This window comes from Portunus trituberculatus, chromosome 44 (assembly GCF_017591435.1).
Source record: "Portunus trituberculatus isolate SZX2019 chromosome 44, ASM1759143v1, whole genome shotgun sequence".
NCBI classification, from domain to species: Eukaryota; Metazoa; Arthropoda; class Malacostraca; order Decapoda; family Portunidae; genus Portunus; species Portunus trituberculatus.
The window spans coordinates 18,626,326-18,633,825 of record NC_059298.1 but is presented as its reverse complement, the minus strand read 5'-3'; the positions used below and the strand labels follow the sequence as shown (position 1 = coordinate 18,633,825).

At 40.8% G+C, this 7,500-nt stretch overlaps 1 protein-coding gene across 7 annotated transcripts in view; it reads left to right on the top strand.

The window, feature by feature from the left end:
* LOC123518647 (POU domain, class 6, transcription factor 1-like) overlaps nucleotides 1-7,500 on the top strand; it is a 432,516-nt gene that overhangs the window by 78,964 nt on the left and 346,052 nt on the right. The window lies entirely within an intron of this gene.

The following is a 7,500-nucleotide window of genomic DNA, read 5'->3' as shown; positions in this document are numbered from 1 at the left end:
GAGCGACAGGGACTTAGATTGTGATAAAAAGTAAAGCTTCGTGGAGGTCTAAAGTCCATGTAGAGAAAAAGAGAGAGAGAGAGAGAGAGAGAGAGAGAGAGAGAGAGAGAGAGAGAGAGAGAGAGAGACAGACAGACAGACAGACAGACAGACAGATAGACAGATAGATAGACACATACTTACATATATACTTACCTGCATACATACATACAGACAGACATGATATATGAAGTGTTACAAAGATTCTGGCGGTAGCTTTTATATGTCAAATGGCTAAAATTTTCTGGGATGGGGAGAGGAGTTACCAATATATGAGGAGAGAGAGAGAGAGAGAGAGAGAGAGAGAGAGAGAGAACCGTGTGCAGTCCAGCATCACAGTCACAGCATCACGGGCCGCGTTGCACTCTCACTCTCTCCCTTCCATCACACCAGCAATTCTTGGGTAATTTTCCATCAGCTGGCCAGGGAGACGACCACCTGCCTCCACCTGGCCGCCTCCACCTCCCAAATAATAACAAGATTACTCCGCCTCGCGCCGCCGCCGAAAACAGCGTATCAATATCATTTGGAAACCCGTAAGCTAATTATTTGTCTATCGGTCATTTTTTCAGAAGGATTTTTCACATTTGCGATGAAAATATTCAGTATATCAAAACCTCATTTTCGAATTTTTCCTCCCAAAGGACGGAGCAATTTGCTGGAGGGAGGGTGGGAAGAAGAGGAGGAGGGAGGAGGAGGAGGAAAAGGTGTTGGTTTAGGGATGATGAGGGAGAGAACTAGCTGGAGGGAAGAGTTGGAGACGGTGAAGAGAAGATAGCATTGGTGGAGGAGAGAAGGTGTGAAGAGATTCTGATTGGGGGTAAAAAGATGGAGGAAAGATTATGGATGTTGTAGTCATGATGGAGAGATGTGTATCTTAGACTTCTTGAGAGAGAGAGAGAGAGAGAGAGAGAGAGAGAGAGAGAGAGAGAATTTCCTTTGCTTTTATATATTTTAAACTTCTTTTCATGTTTTTTTCTCTTTTATACTTTCTTCTCTTATACTTTTTCACCTTCATCATTTACGTTGTCCCATTCTCTCTCTCTCTCTCTCTCTCTCTCTCTCTCTCTCTCTCTCTCTCTCTCTCTCTCTCTCTCTCTCTCTCTCTCTCTGTGTTTTTTATCGTTTTATTCCTCGATTGTTTCTCCTTTCACGTCTTCTCTCATCAGTCTCCCTCTTCCCTGCCCTTATTCTCTTAATCTCTTCTCCTTTTTCTCCTCGTCTTAATCCCTCTCCTCTTTCTTTTCTGATCTTTTCTTTCGTCTCCACCAACCTTCTTGTTCTTTTTTTTCCTTCTCTCTCTCTCTCTCTTTCTCTCTCTCTCTCTCTCTCTCTCTCTCTCTCTCTCTCTCTCTCTCTCTCTCTCTCTCTCTCTCTCTCTCTCTCTCTCTCTCTCTCTCTCTCTCTCTCTCTCTCTCTCTCTCTCTTCCCTCTGTGTCTCCCTTTCCCTGTCCATTGTTTATTTCCTTTCCTTTTCTTTCTTTCTTTTGATGCACTCGCAGACTTCCTCCTCCTCCTCCTCCTCCTCCTCCTCCTCCTCCTCCTCCTCCTCCTCCTCCTCTTCTTTCTCTTTCTCCTGAGGGTTAAGATTTTGGGTTTTGGAACGGGTGAGTGTGTTGGGTAAATGAGAGAGAGAGAGAGAGAGAGAGAGAGAGAGAGAGAGAGAGAGAGAGAGAGAGAGACTAAACTACTATTTTCACCAATAAAACCATCTACATCCACCACCACCACCACCACCACCACCACCACTATCCCTCAAAAGTACCAAAAAAAAAAGAAAAAAAATAGGCATTCTATACCAACACATGCTCAACCACCACCACCACCACCACCACCACCACCGCCTTCGCCCGCACAGGAGACGGCCGTGGTAAGGCCGCTCCTTCATCCCTCTCAGTACATTGGTCACTGGAGACGCGACTCTTCTCCACCTCTATCGGAAATTACATTTTTTATTGCTTAATCGTGCTGAAGGGATACTACCTCCGGCGGCGGCGTGAGGCGAGAGAGAGAGAGAGAGAGAGAGAGAGAGAGAGAGAGAGAGAGAGAGAGAGAGTAAGAGGATAGGGCACAAGGTTGATGGCTGGCCGGACGAAGAATAAGTGATGAGAGATAAGGAGGAGAGATAAGAGAGTTAAGACTATTGACGGAAGGAGGAGAAGGAAACATGAGGAGAATTAGGAAAGGAGGAGGACAAGGAGAAGGAGGAGGAGGAGGTGGTGAAAGACATGATGACACACACTTAAACAAACACACTGTATCCTCCTCTTTGTTCTTGTATCTTCAGTTTCTTTTTTGTCTTTTTTTCTTTTTCTTTTATCATTCACTCATTTAGCGACTCTCAAGTGTGTCTTATGCATCTCTTCAGTGACGCGAAAAATGAGTGAATGCCAATGTCTGTACTTTTTGTATTTGTAAACACCGCTGTTACGAAGGAATTCATGAAAAATACTGAGGTGATGTGTTGCTATCATATCCCTGCTTACCTGTCGTTATTCCGTCTGCATTTTTTCTCTTCCTGTCTTTCATTTCTCGATATTATTACAATGGTGTCATTTTCATCCTCCACGTGACTTAAATGTGTTCTTTTTCTCTTGTAAAGACATTTTGCCTTTGTCGTTTCGCTTTTCCCCAGCTCGTTAGTTACTGTGTGTGTGTGTGTGTGTGTGTGTGTGTGTGTGTGTGTGTGTGTGTGTGTGTGTGTGTGTGTGTGTGTGTGTGTGTGTGTGTGTGTGTGTGCACGTGTTTTTGTTATTCTTGCCATCTCTTATCATCATTTTCAGAAACGCGGTCTTCAGAATCATTAAAATATCCTTCTTCCTCTTTTTGTTTTTTTCTTTCCCTCTTCCTCCTGCTCTTCTTCCTGCTCCTTCTCCTTTTTCTCGTCTCGTAAATATCATCTTTGAGAGAGTACGATTCCTTTTTTCTCCTCCTCCTCCTCCTCCTCTTCTTGCTCCTCCTCCTACTCCTCCTCCTCCTCATCCTCTTCCTCCTCCTCCTCCTCCTGCTCGCCACCGCCGTCTAATGTAATGCCTTTAAATATTTCCCTGCCATTTACCACACACTCCATAAAAATCTCGATACCTTCCGGATATTAGAGAATTTTGCAGGGGGCTCCTAATATTTACCGGGAGTATTACAGACCGGATATTAAGAATTTCAGTTGGAGTGCATATGAATATTACAACGGGACCAAGGGATGGGCCTCAGGTCTTGGTCTGGGTCTTACTCGTGGTCTTGCTGGTGTTGTTGTGTAGGTTTAGCTTGATTTCTATTGTTTGGGTATGCGGGAGGACAGGGAAGAAAAGTATTGTGGGGAATGGGGAATTTGTGAGCTGGAAGAGGGGCAGTTCGTTTGTGTGTATGTGTGTCGGTATCTGTCATAGGTTATTGCTTTTATATATGACTTTTTTTCAAGGTAATTTCTTTTATCTCTGCATGTAATTATTTATTATTTTATCTGGTGTAGTTGGAGGAGTATCTCTTATTCACGTGTATCACACTTTTAGTTTTTCGTTAGGAAATTTAAAGGTTTGTCTGTCAATACGTTAAAAATACTAAGACATACTTCAAATACTTGAAATAAGTTTAATATATATATATATATATATATATATATATATATATATATATATATATATATATATATATATATATATATATATATATATATATATAAATACATCTTCAATTGAATTCATCATAGATCTTGAGCTCGAGAACATTAATTAACGACAACTTCCATACCTTAGAGAGAAGACTATTTTTTTTTTTGTCAGTGTGTGGCATAAGACGGTGTAATTAGAGATCCCTTTAGTGAAGCGAGTTAAGACTATCAAATCACTCACTCTCACGAGACAAAACACGACTCAACATGTGATAATGAAAACAACCAACTTTTTTCTTGCTCATCGTCGCCGGCAAAAGTTACGAGACTCTCTTTGAGTCACAAATTGTCTCTAACTAAAGTGAGATTTAAACCAAGGTTCTGGAATTGAATAATAGTCTTTTGAGACAACAAAGAAGCAAAAAAACCTAAAGGAAAAGACATCAAGCCTTACTTTTCTTTGCTAGTGGTGAAATATCGTTGATTAAACTCAGAATTCTAACGAAGGAGACAGAGTTCATTGATAATCTTAAGATGAGACGAGCAAAGACAAAATAAATGGAACTTCGACGTATTTAAGATCATTTGTACTAAGATATTCTTTCGTCAATTTCAAGATCTGAGATGTGTTTATCAGATGATATGAAAAATAATCTGATTTTCTTTCGAGTCTTAGTAAACACATGTTAAAATATGTTTGAGAGAGAAGCTCTGGAGTGAAACATAAAAGACTAACGCACATTTCCTTTTGATGTACTGTAGACAAAGGCCGAAGCAACACTCAGACATCAGAATCTATATAGACGCCTCATAATAGACTCATGTATTAACTGGAGTGCAAATTACAGCATTTCCAACGTGTTTATTGCAACATAGTAGTCACTGAATGTAATGTAGCACAAGTGATACACAAGAGTTTTAGTAAGCAGCTTGTATAACCAGTTCCTCAAAATTTGTGACGCAAACTTGGCAGTGACCTGGAGAACAAAGGTAAAAGACCTAAAAGGCAAGTACAGTGAGATATAAGTTGGTGGGACAGAACGTAATAGCGAATAAGAACAAGGTCAGTAATAAAGTAAAGCCAGTGAAAGGCTGTCATCTATTCCCTGTTGTCTACTGCTTTCTCTTGTCCCTGGAAACCCTCTGCCGCTGCAGCCGTCACCGCCGCCGTCGCCGCGCCCAACAAAACCCAGGGCTCGCCATGGGCCTCAGCGCGGAGGAAGTAATAACATGTAAATTGGATAAGCATATGCAGGCTAAGTGAATTAAATTTCATTAGTTGTGAGAAAAGAGTTCAATAAGTTTTCCTCCCCGTGTAAGGAGGAGGAGGAGGAGAAGGCGGGGGAGGGAGGAGACACGGAGATAAAGATGAAGAAGGAGGGACTTGATGTTAATTATTAGAAGCTGGAGGAGGAAAAAAAGGAGGAGGAGGAAGAATTAAGAATTAATATGTATACTTATGTGAAGGTACACACACACACACACACACACACACACACACACACACACACACACACACACACACACACACACACACACAAGAAAGGAAAAATAGTCACAGTTTCTTGGTCGTTCTTTCCTTCAAATTACGCTGCGGGGGTTCCTAATTTCTCTCTCTCTCTCTCTCTCTCTCTCTCTCTCTCTCTCTCTCTCTCTCTCTCTCACACCTTTATTATCTTCTCTCGCTGCTTTCTTTGTATTTTGCACCTCGCCTTGCTTTCGTTTCGCCTTAGGTTTCTCTATATTTTCTTTTTTCTTCCTTTTTTGCTTACTTCCTTTGTTTGTTTTTCTTTTTGCCTGACCGCTATTATCTATATTTCAGTTTCCCCTTTTTTCCATTTTATTTCTCTGTTCTGTTCTGGCGTTTTCTTTCTTTCTTTTTTTTTTCTTTCAATTACGTTTGTTATTTCCTTTTCATCTTTCTCTCCCTTCCGTCTCGTTCTTTTATTCTCTCTCTCTCTCTCTCTCTCTCTCTCTCTCTCTCTCTCTCTCTCTCTCTCTCTCTCTCTCTCTCTCTCTCTCTCTCTCTTTCTGGTCCCTTTACTCTATTTTTTGTTTGTGCCTGCAATTTTTCTTCTTTTCTCTCTCTCTCTCTCTCTCTCTCTCTCTCTCTCTCTCTCTCTCTCTCTCTCTCTCTCTCTCTCTCTCTCTCTCTCTCTCTCTCTCTCTCTCTCTCTCTCTCTCTCTCTCTCTCTCTCTCTCTCTCTCTTTCTTATTTGTCTCTACCGTGCAGTTTCGCTCCCTATTTCCTTATTTTTGTCACATTTTCTTGCCTTCTTTTCCTCCCTCTTTCTCTCTCTCTCTCTCTTCCTTGTCTCCCTTCTCCCCTAAACATCTTCCTCCATTTCAAGCACTTGTTATATTTCTTTTCTTATTCTTATTTCCTTATGTCTTTCATCCTCTTTGTATTGTCATTTTTCTCTTTTTCCTTCGCATTTTTTTTCTGGCCCTCATGCTTTTTTTCTTTTTTCCCTCATTTCCAAACTTTCATTGTTCTTTTGTTTTTCGTTTCTTTTACTTTTCCCGTGTTGTGCAGTTTTCTTCCTCAGATTGATCTTTTCCTTTATTATTCCGTGTCTTTCTTCATTCTTATCTATTTTTCTTAATTCTCCTCCTTTTATTTTGTTTTGCTTCTTATGATTCATTCTTATTCCTCTCCCATCAACTGTAGGTCATCTTGTTCTCGTCCGCTTTTTTTTTTTTCCCCTTTTGTTTCAATCCCTCCCTGTCTTTCCTTGTCCCTTGTTCTCTCGGTCTCCCTTTCTCCCTCTCCATCACGCCCTCCCTGTCCTGCACCCTGGCTGCCTTTTCTTCCTCTCCCTCCCCTCTCTCTCTCTCTCCTTCCCTCTCCCTCCTAGTCTCCTTCCTCTCCCTCCTCTCCCTATCCTTCGCCCCAGCTACCTGCAGCGACGTCAGGGGGAACAACACAAGAGGAGAAAAAAATATACATTGATTTCTGTTCTTAAACTTCAGGTTCAAAAAAGATAAACAATTTGTGGGGACGAGGCTGCTCGGTCGGTCCCTCATTTTAGAGAATTTCTTTAATATTGTTTTGTGTAAAGGGAATGGGGAAAAAATGTGTAGCTTGACTTGCTAGGGAAAAGAATACTGTGGAAAATAATAATGATAGTAGAAAAAAATAGATGATTCTGGGTAGGTTTTTTTTAAATTGTTTTTTTTTACGTGTGTGTGTGTTTGTGTGTGTGTGTGTGTGTGTGTGTGTGTGTGTGTGTGTGTGTGTGTGTGTGTTAATGCAATCAATGCTGAAGACAAAATAAATGCTGATAAAAGTAACAATAACATCACTACGTACTACATTTACTTATACACCACCACTACTACGACTACTGCTACTACTACTACTATCTCTACTACTACTACTACTAATAATAATAATAATAATAATAATAATAATGATAATAATAATCCAAACATTAACACTACCAACACTAATAACAATACCAACACCAAGTACTCCTTAACCCCACAAAGTGCATATGTAAAAAGCCATTTTCAATTAAACATGAAGCGTTTCACTCACCAAAGAAGGAGACACATGTGGCACTTTTTCTCCTCTCTCTCTCTCTCTCTCTCTCTCTCTCTCTCTCTCTCTCTCTCTCTCTCTCTCTCTCTCTCTCTCTCTCTCTCTCTCTCTAAGTCTGTTAATTCATAAGCCATAGGATCACGCCATCACTCCCTTCCACCCTTTTCCGTCACCCCGCGGCGCCTTCAACCACTCTAAGAGAATGTAAGAAAATAAGGGAAGCTACTTAGGCTAATAACGCTCACAAGAAAAAAAAGTTAAAAGTGGTGATTAGTTTAATAAGTGATGAAGCTTATGATTTCTTTACCAG